The sequence below is a fragment of the Haliotis asinina genome, chromosome 2, assembly GCF_037392515.1.
Source record: "Haliotis asinina isolate JCU_RB_2024 chromosome 2, JCU_Hal_asi_v2, whole genome shotgun sequence".
Classification (NCBI taxonomy): domain Eukaryota; kingdom Metazoa; phylum Mollusca; class Gastropoda; order Lepetellida; family Haliotidae; genus Haliotis; species Haliotis asinina.
Window position 1 is genome coordinate 32,885,224 of NC_090281.1, and position 16,150 is coordinate 32,901,373.

Below are 16,150 nucleotides of genomic sequence, written 5' to 3' on the forward strand. Positions count from 1 at the left end.
TAGGCGGAATGGTGCGCCCATTTTGCTCGGCAGAAACCATTGTGGGGTCGAATCCCGAGTAGATCCGGGTTAGAATTAATCTTCAGAAACCATCTCCCCCCCCCCCCCCCCCCCCCCCCTCTCTCTCTCTCTCTCTCTCTCTCTCTCTCTCTCTCTCTCTCTCTCTCTCTCTCTCTCTCTCTCTCTCTCTCTCTCTCTCTCTCTCTCTCTCTCTCTCTCTCTCTCTCTCTCTCTCTCCGTAGTCAGTGTGTTAAAAATGGGCTTTAGAAGTTCGTAGGACTACAAACGTTTCCAGAATCGCTAGCCAGGTATATTTAAAACATGCAAATAGTTCAGATAAGGGCCTTTAATGCCATGTATACTCTTCAAAAAAGTAGGGGATAATGAACTTTCAGTTTGGATAGGAAGTGTAAACGTTAACAAACGTTTCAAAGACAGACAACTTATGAGTGCACCCCCATATCCCTCTATTACCACCCATAAACACAACGCATGATATGCACGTGCACAAAGCAGTAGCCCCATACACGTGCATTCTTGGTTTTGACGTTTTTTCAAGAAGGTCGAGAAATGACTCAGAACATTAATTTTGACACGCATCTTGCAGCACACATTTGTTAGTGTTTGTTTGTAGTCGTTTGTTTCAAAATGAAAATCGTATACATGAAAATTACATGCCATACACCAATCATCTTTCAAAAGCGACTACATTCCAAATAACGATGGTTGCAAGTAAGTGCAAATGGTGATGCACTCTCAAAACATTCAATGATATCATGTCGACATTGATTGACTCCGATAAATCTCCTAAATATTTTTAATGGTAAATTAAAAAAAATAAGATCCCCTACTCTTTTAAGAGTATATTTTCTTCAAGTTGTCAAAGGATAAGACACCAGTTTTGCCACACGGCTCCTTTATTGTAAGAATGCATTTACTTGCCCAGTTTTATTATGTGGTGTGTTTTTGTAACTACAGTTGAACCATGATGATAGAGCTAGTCACATGACCTTTTCACAATACTTGTTCCAAGCTTTCAAAACATCCTTCCACTGATCTACGTTTTATCTGCACTGTTTTATGATGCACCTTGCCCTGTGGACAGTCCTCAGCATTTCCTGTTGTTGATGACCAGCTGGTATTCAGCAAACAGTCAGATGTAGGCTAATCCCGTGTGGACATGACCCAAGTGACAGTATCGTAAAAGCAGTAGGGTATCAGAAGACCTGATGACCAAACTGACCCGTACAGTCCGAGATGGAAGTGACTGGCATTGTACAGGGTACTGTTATAGAAATATCAGGTGCTTGGTTGTCATAGGATATACTATTACTTAATCTGGGGAACCCACAATCTTTTGACAGAAGGGTTTTTGTTCCTTTGATTTTCGTTTTGTGTCCAACCACTAATTTGATGTTAATGGCGATCTAAATTCCCAGCTTAACATTAAACCTAATCGTGCATCATGTTGACCTCAGTGTGTCAGAACTCTGAAAATGTGATTTTTTTGTAATGTCGAATTCAGACTTACAAACTCTCAAATTTGTGAATTGATGTGTAACGATACACCACTGTGAACAAATAAATACTTGAAAAACTAACTAGGGTCAATGTTCACTGGAAATGTTAAGGTTTGCTTCGTTAGATCTGTTGTCACCGCGTTCAACTAATGATTAATATTGAACGTTAGGGCCAGTCTAAGTAAACGTATCCTCAGTACTTTTCGTTACACTCCACTACTAAGTCTAACAAAACCTTATGGGAGGTCGCGTCAGGTAACCATTGAGATTGACTAATCAGATCACAGCTGATCAAAGTGGACATTCGCACATACCTTTTGAACTTTTTATCTCGAAAAGGTTCGTACCCGAACGATTCCGAATGATATTTAGTGTACGATCCCTTACGGGTGATGCACACGGCGCACGTTACAACCATGACAACGGTGAGTAAACAGTCCCTGAAAATTATGTTTTTGGCAATATTCAAGGCTGTCATCTTGCGGAAGTATTGGCTAATGGTAACCATGTCAACAGAATCCCCAAAGCGTATATACAAATAACTGTGTTATATACAGATTTTTGTTTGTGGAGAGTTATGTGTCGATAACCTGAATATTTTGAAAGTCCATTCGATCCCTAAATGGTAGCCGTTGTTTGATTGGGTAAATCTATTTAACCGTCTCGCGTTTGATTGGACGGTCATAAGTAGCTCAAAGGTTACCTAACGCGACCTTCTACTAGGTTTTGTTAGACTCAGTGGTGGAGTGTAACGAAATACACTGAGACTAAGTTTACTTAGACTGAGGTTAGGGCAAGGTAGTCTGTATCACACGTTTAATCCCTGAACAACATTAGTTTATCTACTGCCTAGCCCTCAATGCAGTGAGTGAGTGAATATAGTTATACGCCGCATTCAGCAATATTCCAGCTATATGGCGGCGGTCTATAAATAAATAAGCGAGTCTGGACCAGACAATCCTGTGATCAACAGCATGAGCACCGATCTGCGCTATTCGGAACTGTTGACATGTGTCAACCAAGTCAGCGAACCTGACCACCCAATCCCTATAGTCGTTATTTACAAGCACCTTTTGTGGCAAGCATGGGTTGCTGAAGGCCTATATTCTGATCTTCACGGGTCAGCCTTCACTGCAATGTTAAAATGAAACAAGTCTAGATCCCCTCAAGTTCTGAATTTCCTATATGAGTGGGGCTCCTTTTCAATTAAAATGGGTTTATTTGTTACTATCAAAATCCTATGCATTCAGGAGCTAAGCGTTAGTCAAGGGAAAGACCAGAGGCTCCTTTCACGAAGCAGCCTTCTCTTAGGTTAACCGTAACTCCCATTCGTTAACATTGCACCAAGGTTACCTCAGTGACTTTCGATCACCTTAGTGCTTCGTGAAAGGAGGCCAAGCACACGAGGGCGATCTCCAGTCTAACAGTTCCTGCTACTGTTGTTACTTGATAGATCCCGAGGAAGTATACATTGCCCAGTAGTTTGTATCAATCCCTCGGCCGCAACATTCTCCCTTCAGCTCATAGAGCGATGCTAAAGCCCCAAATGAAGCAAGTCTAAATTCCTCAAGGTTCAGTTCTAAATCTCCCATCTTACTTGGGCTCCTTTTCAGTGAAAATGGAATCATTTGTTTACCTAAAAATTATTTTTGTTCATAGCCTAGGCAAACACCTAAGACAGTCTGTAGCCGCTCACATTGTCTGTCTCGCACAGTCGGGGAACCACATTATTTCCCCTACTGCCTAGCCCTCCGTGCAGTGCTAAAGCCGTAAATGAAGCAAGCCTAGATTTCCTCAGGTTCTTGAATCTCTTCCGGGGGCTCATTTGCATTTTAAATGTGTTTGCTTGTTACCATCAAAATCTCATTCCTGGTCACGCCTTTAAACGTTGTTAGTAACGGGTTTTACGCCGGGTCTTCGGCGTGTCGAGTGAAAAAAAACACACACACACACACACACACACACATTTTTTTTGCTGACAATTTTAACATGCGGGTTAACATGCTTAAATCTTCAAAGTGTCGCCGTGACAGTGAAACTTACGTTAGAGTTCCCGTGTAACCAGAGACCATATAATTATCTATCTATTATATGGTCTCTGGTGTAACCTTGAAATGAAGTTCAAGTTAACCAAACCTGCCTGAGATCTTTCTCATACTGAGATCAGAGACCATATAATAGAGGGACGGCCCTCAAGCCAATGCGCGAAACCATCAGCGCTACGGCTTGTACTGCGCAGCCTATCCGGAAGCTGCGAGGAACGTGTGTTCACCTCAGTCATAGATTTTGCGTATTTTCATTACAAAGGTAAGATTTAGTTTTTCTCATTTATTCTCATGTACATACATATATTTGTAAGAGTACATCTGAGGTTTTTAGTGGTGCTAAAGCGTATACATGTCTTTGTATTTGATGAATGCTGTCATGTGTGATCGTTGTTCTGTGAGGACAATGGCGGCGGTACAAAATCGTCGAAAGTCCCGTTTTTGATTTTCAATAACAGCTACTAATTTTCAATACCAGTCCTTAGTTACCGGGATGTAATAAAAGCAGATTAGCTAAAGTTTGGTTTAGTGGTATTTATAAGTCTGTGGAGGACGTATAGTTCCTTATTTTGACTCCTGCAATACGACGAAATGTGAATGTTTTCTGAAATATTTACTCCACAACACTTGATTTCCGCACGCTTTCAAAATAACAGCTTACTACCAGCATTTTTAAAATAAGTATGTGAACATGTACGGCGAATTCCTCTTTTGCTTGGTACTAAATTTATATGGCTATGATCGGTAGTTTATTTTTTATGATTTTTTACGTAAACCCGCATTTGCATCATGCACTGCACATTTCAGATACCATGTAGCAGACGACACAACATTAATTTTGTTTGTTAATATGACCCGAATATATGTTTAGTCAATTCTTCAAAAGTCTCATGCACTTATGGGTTGTAAATAATTGTACATATTTCCATTTTTGTTCATTGTGATGATTATGCTTGTAGCAAATATCCTTATTTTTCATGAAATAATATATTTTACTTTTTTCATCATTTTTCTTCTTAATGAAGTTTAATTATTATTTAAGTTACCTTATTCAACTTTATACTTATATCATTACACCAATTATAGCATAAACTTATTATTTTGTCTTGTAGATGCCCAGGAAAAAGAAAGTTCAATGAACAGTTCCTGATGATTGCAGGTAAGTAATAATGGAAGTAATATATTCAAAATGGTGTTTCTGTTAACTAAGGGTGCACACCAAAGAAATCATTTTATTGGATGAAATTGTTGATAAAAAGTTGATAATTTGTAGATATTGGTATTTATTTATTCTATAGGTATTTGTATTATCCGTTATCTGCAGAAAAAAGTTTGAAATATCAAAACGTTTATATAGTCAAGAATTAATATTGCTTCTTTTCTTATGTAAGGAAAGATACAGTGTTAATTAAGTGCAATATTCCCATCTTGAGAGTAAGTAAAGAGATCTTGTTTGAAAGAGCATTGACATCCAGCTATCACATAATTTCAACAAGTATTTAGAGCACTGAATTCATGTTATTTTTTCTTTAATATCAAAATTGTTCATCTCCTTTTTCCAGTTCAATAGATGCACTGTGTGATAAACAGTGGAAGTCATTCTTCATTGACCTCACTGATGAACGCACGGACACCCCATGCCAGCAGGATCAGACAGATTATGATGGCGGTTCTGCCATTAATTCTGTGGTTTAGCAAAAACTGGGCGAAGATGTGAATAAGTCTGTGATGGCTGCTGACTTTCTATACAGGTGTGCATACTCTAAATAAAATCTTCCTGTATGCACATCTGATGATATATGATCCAAAGAACCTCTCCAGAGCTTGATAATGAGCTTCAATGGCAAAACCCATTGAACACATAGTGTAACTTTATTGTCACAATAACTATGAAATAAATAAAGAAATTGACTGTCCCGATAACTTGGTTTTGTCTTCAACTATAAAATCGTTTGTGACATGGGAATCTCTACTAAGGGCTTTTACGATTTGAATCAGATCATGACCAAGTATTGAACCTGACTGTGATGCATCCATCATAGGGTTGCAAATACACTATCTTTCAGGCATCCATCATTTGAACTTCACTTGCAAGAGGCAACACCTTTGAACTGTGTTTTTCATCAGGTTTGAAAATGTGTGGCTTGATGGTTATTCTCTTAAAGATATCCCTGGACGAAGTTGTGTACAGATTTAATATTTTTCATTTCATGTTTTAATATTTTTAAAAATTAGTATATTCTTTAGTGTTAGTCTCAATTTCAAACAACTGACATTCATATTTGTTTTTAATGAAAGCTTGAAAGAATATTATCTAAATAGTTGTATTTAGCAATACATATACATACATATACATTTATTGTTCTTTTATATAACATAACATTACAATCACAATCACACCTGCACAGTCCCTGTCAGTTGCAATTCCGGTATTTTCGGAAAGGTATGTGACAAAGTTTTCATAGTAAGTGTCATGATAAAATTAAAGTTATGAACCCTATGAAAATAATTAATTTCAACGGGTGGTGTGTTTGGGGGATGCTTCACGACCTTTATATCACAAGTTCAAGTTCTCAAGTCTTTGTTTCATTCCCTCTCAATCTACTGTGAAAGAAACGGTCAAATGGTCACAAAATCAACTATACACGGTTACTGTATGTAATGTACATTGACGTTTGTGAAAATGGTCCTCGTGGCCTTAGTAGTTCTGAGTAGCTTTCCTTTGCAAAAAAAACAACATATTATAATGTGCGTATGTCTCCGTACGGCTTCGAAAGCATTATCACTGTCAGCCCCAAACTGGCATTCAAACAAACATCACTGTAACGTTCGTGGATAACGTGAATTCATGTTTCGTTGGGACTATCAGCTTCATAAAGTTACGCAAATTAATATGAAATCAAAATCAGAGACTAATAGCGTCATTTAGTGAACCACCAACCAGTGGCAACGGATACTTAAAAAAAATCTAGAGGTTATGTGATGAAGTTCAGCGAACATCGGGGATATTGACAACAGTAGTGTTACATGGCTGGCCTAAAACGGCACGGATTTCGCGAACGATACACATTTTCAGCGATTTTGTCAGTTGACGTGCGAAAATTGAAAAGTTGACATCTTCGGAGAGACAAGATAGAGATTACGATTATTGTAATCAGTTTATTGGAGCAGTTCATGTAATCTTTGACTGTCAGTCGCACCCAGTGAAACCCATCTAAGGAATTAACTCTCGGTCTGGATATTACGCAATATTGTTTACGTGGTTACCAGAGTGCTCATTTGCGAATGTCTGCGCATCTGCTGCGCATGTGTTCCGGTTACCGGAAGTTAGCAGCAGGGTGTCGCTGTGTATCAGTTACATGCCAGACCGTAGCGCTGATGTTTAATGATAAACTGTTGGAGAGGGCCGTCCCTCTATTATATGGTCTCTGCTGAGATAAACCTTAGTACTATATATGAAAAGAATCTATAGTCAACGGTTCATAAGGTATTCCAATTGATACGGACGTACGGACGGAGCCAAATACTATATCACCCGCTTCGCCTTAATCGCGCCAAGGAGGGCAATAAAAACGTGGCATGTATTCAAAAGAAATCGTCATTAGTCGGAGCAGTGGACACTACGCTGTGGTGTCAAATTCCAGCTCTGGGGATAATAACGGATGTCTGACAGCTCGTCTGGCTCTTCAAACGGCACCTTTACGGCGATTTCGGAAAGTTCTGTTTGGCAAACGATGACGTGGAGGCACTTCTGTTATTAACCCGCTACTTGACGTGAGCGGATTACGTCTTATGGTTCTTAGAGGGGATGTATCTTCAGGATCTTCTCACTCACCCACCAATGACATTTGGTCACAATGTTTGATGCCGTCAAGCGTGATGCTAACAACAGAAGTCACCAGGGGTATCTCAACAATTTATTCCAATATCCACACCATCAAGCTTCAAACTGAATCACATGAAGATAAAAACATCCATGCCATTTCATTCAGTAGCACTTTATTTTCAATGCATAAACACAGGTAAAATGTTATTGTTTACCTTTTTATATGATTTGGTTTAAACAATATGTATTTTCTTTAACGTCATATGTCTGTATAGATTTCAAGTTCACTCTGTACTTGAAACAGTGATATGTCACCACGACTGTTTGGTGCATTTCACATGTTGAAATGAAACTTTCAGTCGTTTAGTTTTTTATAACTAATTATCAACTAAACAACTAAATAACACAAATTCGATTATTTGATTATTTTCATTTTGACCAATTCAGTTAATATATCTCAGGCCATGACACTAACTTCAAAGTGAAATATGTACACCCGATTTGACACCAATGAGATTTTGACACCACCCATGTGCTTGTATAAACATTGTTAATACAAATGCATGTTAATCCTTGGTGGCAAAGTGAGGGTAAACCGTGTCATCCCCAATGGAACGATGATTGTCCTTGGCGTCATTAGTTAGGCGGACGATAAGAAATAGACGGGGGTCGTCCTATAAGTTCGACCTGCTGGTCTAGGCAAAATTACTTCGATGCCGTTACAACTGTATTGATTTAAGGGATTAAGACACTGGTTTTCTACAAAAGTAAAAATATTTTCTCTCAGGAAAGGAAATATGACATGACATGTGAGTGAATCTAGTGAGTGAGCGCTCTCAATGACTTCGAATAAATGTAGGCCCAAGTTATTGGCAAGCGGAATGCTGACATGTCAGTGAGAACTAGTGCAAGAGTTGGAATAGTCTGTCTCGCTGTCCCTGAACCACATTATTTTGCCTACTGCCAAACCTTCTCTGCAGTGCTGAAGTCCTCTCCAGATCATCACCTCGACAGTAGATATGTCTTTCTGTTAGATTCCGTCACATGCAATGTCCTGTTCTCCAAACATGAAATGATTCCATTTATGTAATCTCTAAATTTGCACAAAATTTTACTTTTTTCTTCCAAGTATGACCACATTTTTAATTTAAAATTTTTAGCACCTGGACTTAAGGCTCTCAACAAAACTCTACAAATATGTCTACACACATCTGTATATAAGCATAAAACATGGTTTGTTCAGTTTAAGCATTAATATTCAGGAGTTGTATTCTTAAATTCATATGAATATTCAGATATTGCACGTGAAATTTACATGATGTAAATGATAGCACCAGGTTTGTTCAGAAGTACTCGGTTTAATCATTGCGACAACACGGTTAGTCAGTCAGAAAGATCGCTTTATTTCTGATTAACCATGAAATTAATACATTTACAGTTCCAAGGGAATATCAAACCGAGTTTGACTCCATTACTCACTTTTAATTGTATTAGAATTACATCGACTTGGTGTCAAACGTGAGCTTCAGTACTAGTAAGTGTGCAATGTTGCCCGATCAGATAGACGTTCCTTTCAGTCTTTTGTTCGTTAATTATTAGGTATTGTAGAATATGCCATCAGTTTACAGAGATCTGGGTACCCTGTGTGATTACCCTTTATTCCATATTTTAGTTATTAATGTGTGCTGCAATGATATGTAATTAGGTGTGGATTTCAGGGCTGCAATGTGGGCATATGGCATTAAAAGTGTTACAGGTTGTTCAGTTTGACACGATCAAGTCAATACAAATGCATTGCGTTACCGTGTCACAACTGGTTGGGTCTATTATTGTGAAGGGGCGCGCCTTCGTCACGTGATTGTTAACATCTCCGAACAGCCGAGACCAGGTCGGCGTTTGACATCTCAGTGTCGAGAAATCGTCAGCCATGTGCAAACTTTTCAATTAGCTGCAGATAGTTTAATGTTTCCTGTTCGGGATTTTAGGCAGCGAGCTCCCCTATTCAATGAAGTTAACTCAACCAGCCGTTTGACCTCCCGGGTCATGCATATGTAGAGTAGCCCAGGTCAGGCTGAACAACCTGTAAGTCAGTACTTCTATGTACAAAAAGTAACCTGTAAAATTTACAACTTTTGATGACTGGTATCTGCGCAATCACCTAATGTAGGCTGTACACATAACTGAAGACACTGGACGCAACTTCCGTTTTATTGAGACATCGCGGTTTGAAAAGTGGTCAAAGTGTCATTCTGACCCTTAAGATCAAGGTCACGCAGATGGAATGGTGTCTGCGTAATCCACCTATATAGGCTGTCACCAAATTTTTTTAAAAAATGGGCATAACAGTCGCGATTCGGTTTGTCCTGGAATAACACGAGAAGGTCGCGACTGGAATGTGACATTGCGAGCCAGAAAATCGTGTGGGGTCACCACAGTTTGTTAGTGGTAGACACATGGTAATCCAAGTAGTAATTTAGGTTACTCGCGCTTTGAAACTAAATGTAAAACAGGATTGTCTAATTGAGCTCATACATTGTTGCCCGCCGTCCCTCTACCCTACCCACCTACACTTGGTATTGTGCCCGCTTTAGGATTTGTGTTTCGAGGTCAAAAGTTTTCTAATTAGACTCTAGGGTTCATGAAAAATATATGAACCTAGCGGGAACAGCAAGGATTAATTAATTACTCGTCCAACGAAAGGAATTTGCAGTGCAGCCATGTAGAGTCCGAACAGACCTCGTTATACCGTGATTCGTTTTTGAAATAGCAATACAGTACGTAAAGGGTTGAAATCAATTTCAATTTTCGGTAAATATAAATCTGAAGTGTGCATCCCACTATATATTTGGTCATACCTTGTTTTTCCAGAATAACTGCATTTGAGGGTTTTGTTTTGTAGGGACAGATTTTACTTTTAATTAGTAAGACCTCTCTCAAGGTTTTACTTTCTGCAATCATCTTTTCGTAACTCTAAATGAACATCAACATTCAAATGGTATACGAGTGTTTGAAATCAGTTGAAATATATCGTTCAAGATTAAACTCAAGGTGTAAATGTTTTCTGTAGCAACATTGGGACTATTCGTATAGTTTTTGTACACCGACACGCACAATGCATACACCGCAAAAGCTGGCACGCACAATAATTATCACAAGTACTTACCCGTCTCAAATCCATCGAAATCAAAGCATATACTTTTGGTAAACAACACCTTCCAAAAGCCAGCGTGGAATACTTTCATATGGGCAAAATTAGTTGAGAGAGAAAAAAAACCATCTGGAGGTTTCGATCACCCGATAGTATCTAATGCCCTTTTTGAATGCATATAATGCTTGTCAATGCACCAGCAGGAAACAAGGACGACACTGCACGGTGTCTGTGACAGCACGGTGACAGACATACGGTAGGGTGATACACTGTATTGAGTCTCTCAGTCATTAAAATCAAGCAGGTTGGATAGTTGTTGTTTAAAGCCGCACTCAGCAATATTCCAGCTACATGGTGGGGGTCTGTAAATAATAAATTGTAAATTGTACCAGGCAATCCAGTGATCAACGAGCATCGAACTTCGCAACTGGGATATGATTAACTGGGATATGATCCCTTTAGGTATTTGGGCGTGACGACCAAACGCTAAAACTGTTAGGCTACCCCTCTGCCCCTCTCCTCCTTGCACAGGTCAAGTTCAATTCAACTTATTACTCAAAACACCACCAACGGTGGTACATGAGAATACAAATAAATATAAATATATATAATAGATATCTTGATATATACATGTCAAGATGACAGATAAAAGCGAAAAAGAAGCAAAAGTTAAAGTATCTATCTAAACTTAAATGTTATATTAATGTACATAGCAAGAGTGTTTAGACTGCAGAACAGTTTGACGACTTTCCACGAGGATATTGTGTGAGTGAGTTGAGTTTTACGGCGCAAATCAGGAATATTCCATCTATATGGCGGAATTCTATAAATAATCAAGTCTGGACCAGGCAATCCAGTGATTAACAACATGAGCAACAGTCTGCGCAACTGGGAACTGATGACGTGTGTCAACCAAGTCAACGAGCCTGACAACCCGATCCCGTTAGTCGCCTCTTACGACAAGCATGGTCACCTGTTATGGCAAGCATGGGTTCCTGAAGGCCTATTCTACCCCGGACCTTCACGAGTACGAGGATGCTGAATTCAGGTAAGAAGGTAAATATGTTTGTCTATGCTGTGATAGAGCATCGCATGTGAACAGATAAAGGAATTCGTCTCCCACTGCATGAGAGTTACATATAGTGAATAGACGGTATTCTCTAGGAACATTTGCACAACGGTCAATTTCTATGGGGAGGTGATGGTTACTTGTACTTAAAATCGGGATATAGGTATGTTTTGGCAGAATGAGATATCTCTCGAATTCTATATTGTTTTTCAGAATACGATAAAAGGAAGATTTTGAGCTATGTATCATGGAGGTATGCCGTATTGTAAGAATTGGTCTTTGAGGATCTGCTCAATCTTAAAGAAGAGAAACTTAGTTGTACAGAGAAATTGATTATAAAGTATTTCGGTTAAACCACAGTCATTTAGTGTCTTTCTTACAAATTCAATCCAGGGAAAAAGACATTGATTAAAGAACTACCTTGCCGCATGATAGAATATTGTAACGGAACGGCCAAAGACTAGTCGTAAAATATCAGGCGACAAACTACAAAAATAAATGGATGCTGCTACCAGTCACAAAATGTGACAAAATAAATACCAGAGTTCGGAGACGGAGTATAGTGAAAATATATCACAAGGACGTAACAAGGGCATTATCTTACAATCTCAGATCTCACATTGTAGCTGATACCCATGATATCTTTCAAATTCACCCTAAGGATATTCTCAGCCACAATAAAGCAAAACCGGCACGGCAACATCGAGACAATGCAGACGAGAACACTCTTGTAAACATATTACAGAGTTTTCAAGTCTTCGCGTCTAATGTCCAGCCAAACGTCTTGCAAACCATTGCCACAAAAGACCTTGCAACTGAAAAGATACAGAAATCCTTACTTGATGCAAGAGTTCTTGGTCAGCAACAGCTAGATGACTTTGTAAGCTGTCGACTACTCAGCAGCACAGAATCACCTGGAAGACAAACCATATACAACCCACTACCAAGGAACAATTGTTCAACATTTAAAAACCTATATGATGTTGAACTGTGATGAAGGCAGACAGAAACGTTCTCCAACGTCTCATCATCTCATATGCAACGGGACGTGTTGTTGACTGTGACGGCATCTTAAAGCATGAACTTATGTCAGTGCCTGTAGCTCTTGCTGAAACCAACGGTTCTCTGAGGACAGGGAATAAATCAATGTTGGCTGTTAACTTAATCTCAGATGTGGATTGTCCTGTCAGGATTGACTTAGTTGGAAGTTTCGCATCTCTACTTATAGATGGACAGGCGCGGATTCTGGTTATTGGGAAGCCGCAGATCGTTTGACGATCTCACAGATGCGTTCAGCAGCTCCATCTTCAGATCAGGTGCAGCATATGATCGCATTGATGTTGTGTTTGAAAGATACAAAGATGAATCCATAAAACCTCAAACCAGACAGTGAAGATCCCAAACAACAAGGGCAATACGGCGTATCGTGGAAGGCAGAGATGTGCCACTTCCCCACTCCTGGACCAATTTTATAGCTCTTCCTGACAACAAAGTTGACCTTGCTTGCTTCTTGTCTGAAGACTTACTGGCAAATGCTCCACATGATAAAGACATAGTTGTAGCTGGCGGCTTTGCCGATGAGAAAGCACTCAAGTACTCTAAGTCCACTATTAACCTGGATCAAATTTGGTCAATTCATGAGGAGGCTGATACACTGCTCATCCTTCATGCCATGAACATCACAACTGGCACAATTGTAGTTGCTGCCATACAGATGTCTTTCTGCTTCTCCTGGCTCACTTTCCATCTCTTAAAGCTGACAACATATGCATGTTGACAGGAACTGCTCCTAAAAGAAAATACATTCCAGTTGGTAAAGTTTACGCGAAACTGCCAACACATTCTGTTGGATCGTTGCCATTTCATGGATTAACAGGATGTGATTCCACATCCTACTTTTGCGGTCATACCAAGAGATCAGCCTGGAAGGTATTTCTCAACCATCATCATCTCCTCAAGGATTCAGGTGCCGAATATCTGTACCAAGACAAGACCAGATGTGCTGAGGAATTTGTGTGCAAGGAATACGGTGTTCATAATGTTCAAAGAGTGAACGCAGTGCGTAGGATGTTGTTTGAGAAATCTTTCAAACCTGAGTTGATGCCACCGACAAGTGATGCCCTATACCACCACATCCAGCGCTTCCATTACCAAACCATGATCTGGAAGCTATTCCATCACTTCCCGAACAGCCTTGCAATACTGTATGCCAATCTCATTTGAGACCCCTGGGCTGTTAAATGAATTAGCCGTACAATAGACTTCGAAACTTGAAAGTGTTAACATTCCAGATAATGTAAACAACACATTCCGGAAGTCACGTGACCCGGAATGAATGACAAGAAGGCCACACATTCGACAGCTGTCAAAATGTGATACCAGAGAGAATGAAGCTAAATATCAGTTACGATGTGGATCGAAAGCGTATGTCTCGGCTTTAGACGATTCCAATAACCCCCTGTATAAGAAACCCTCAGCTGAGACTGTAACTTAATGATGTAAACTTAGCATGTCGGAATGGCCTTGGATACCCCAGATCGGGAAGACAATCAGCGACTGTCAAGCATTAAATAAACTGCGAACTGTAATATTTACTACTGGCGATAAATCATACATGAGGTGCGATTGGCAACTGTGACTGTGAGTCATTACTGTTATTATTGATACTGTAGCTTGGAAGCAGACTGCACTAAGGCATGTCACCTTAATTAAATACAGCATAAGGCTGGAATCACTGTGATGGCTGAGAGCTTGATTATCTCTGTACTTGAAGCCAAGATCAGACGTGAATTTTTGTTACAATATATATTATATGATAGCTTGGCCTGGTGGGTTTTTGTAACATATCAGTCTTTTGTTAATATAATGTGCATCGGGTCAAAGCTTAGCACGGGACCAACATTTCCGAGAAGGGTTGCATTTCTTTACTTTCATATGCCTTTGCATGTACAGTATTAGCTGCAATTTTAGACCATTTTAGACCAATATCTAGTACATGTCAAATTTAACAGAAAAACAAATTAAGTTAAACTAAAATACGATAAAAAGGAGACCAACGACTTTCTTAATTTTCAGGAGAACCTTTGGTAGTATAGACTTGTCACTGATTCTAGACTTTCGAGGGCTGCTTTGGGTGACAGACTGTTGACATTTCTTTCAGCTTCTTTTAATGACTTAAGCAAAGAGTGAAAAAATACCAAATGGAAAAAAATAAACTTCGTTTTAGCTCTTCCACCGCTTTCTTCTGATTGATTTGAAATACTTAAGAAGCAGACAAGATATCTGAAGTTAAACAGTCGAACTGAATCAGTAAGTGTCGATCGTGTAGGTGTTCTTACAAGCTGTATATAATGATCAGCGCATGACTTTTGTTTTACGCCGCTTCCAGAAATTCCAGCAATATCACATCGGGGGACTCCAGAAATGGGATTCACACATTGTAGCCATGCCGGGAATCGAACACAGGTCCTCGGGGTGACGACTGAACGCGTTAACCACAAGCCTACCCCATCGCCTCTGTGATGATCAATTGTGTATGCAGAATAGGCAAGGGCTATGTTATATAGACCAGTAATATGATCACTTATTATGAAGAGCCCTGGGGTGTGAATTACAGTGATGGATTATATATTCCAACACGTCACCGCTTGTAATAAAATTCAGTAACATATGGTCAAGAATACAGAGATCAATGGTCCATTAAAATGCTACACTGACTATTTTGCTATGTTGTAATTAGATATTATTATTTTAAACTTTATTCGAAGACGACCACCGTATGAGTTCACATATATCATCTAAATGTCAGTGTAGGTACAGTGAGTGTGGCAAGGCGTGGTGTCGTCTGGTGTGGTGTGGCGTGGTATCGTCTGGTGTGGTGTGGTGTGGTGTGGTCTGGTGTGGTATGGTTTCGTTTGGTATGGTATCGCCTGGTGTGTTGTGTTGTGTTGCGTTGTGACGTGCTGTTATTTGTCATAATATCCCTCCGTTCCTCCTCGCACAAGTCCAAAGTTGCCATCTTACCTGTCTTAAACTGCAATAGGAACACCATCAAAACAAAATGCCTTTAAGAAACAGGTCAAATGCAGTATATTTGTCATAGTTAGGATTACACTTTTAATGTATTCATTCTGGTCCCATTTAGGATTCCGGGGGAAAAGGTTTTATCATAAACATAGCATGACTGTTTATTTCACCACTTTCTGAAGGTTCATGTCTTATTCGTAGCATCGGTAATAGCTGTCGTGCCCATGTGAATGAGTATGGTTTTAGCAATATTCCAGGAATATCACAGCTGGGGACAGCAGAAATAGGCTTCACACTTTGTACCCTTGTGAAGAATCGAACCCGGGTCTTCAGCTTGACGAGTCAACGCTTTAACCACTGGGCTTCCCCCACGGCCCCTGTCAGAGGGGAACAAACATTATGTGATCTTTGCTCTAAGCTGCGAGACTTCCATTTTAGTGGAAGCAGTGGTGGCTGAGTGGGTTAGATCGCTGACTTTGTGCGTGGCATCGAATCCTTGATGGGACTCAACCACCT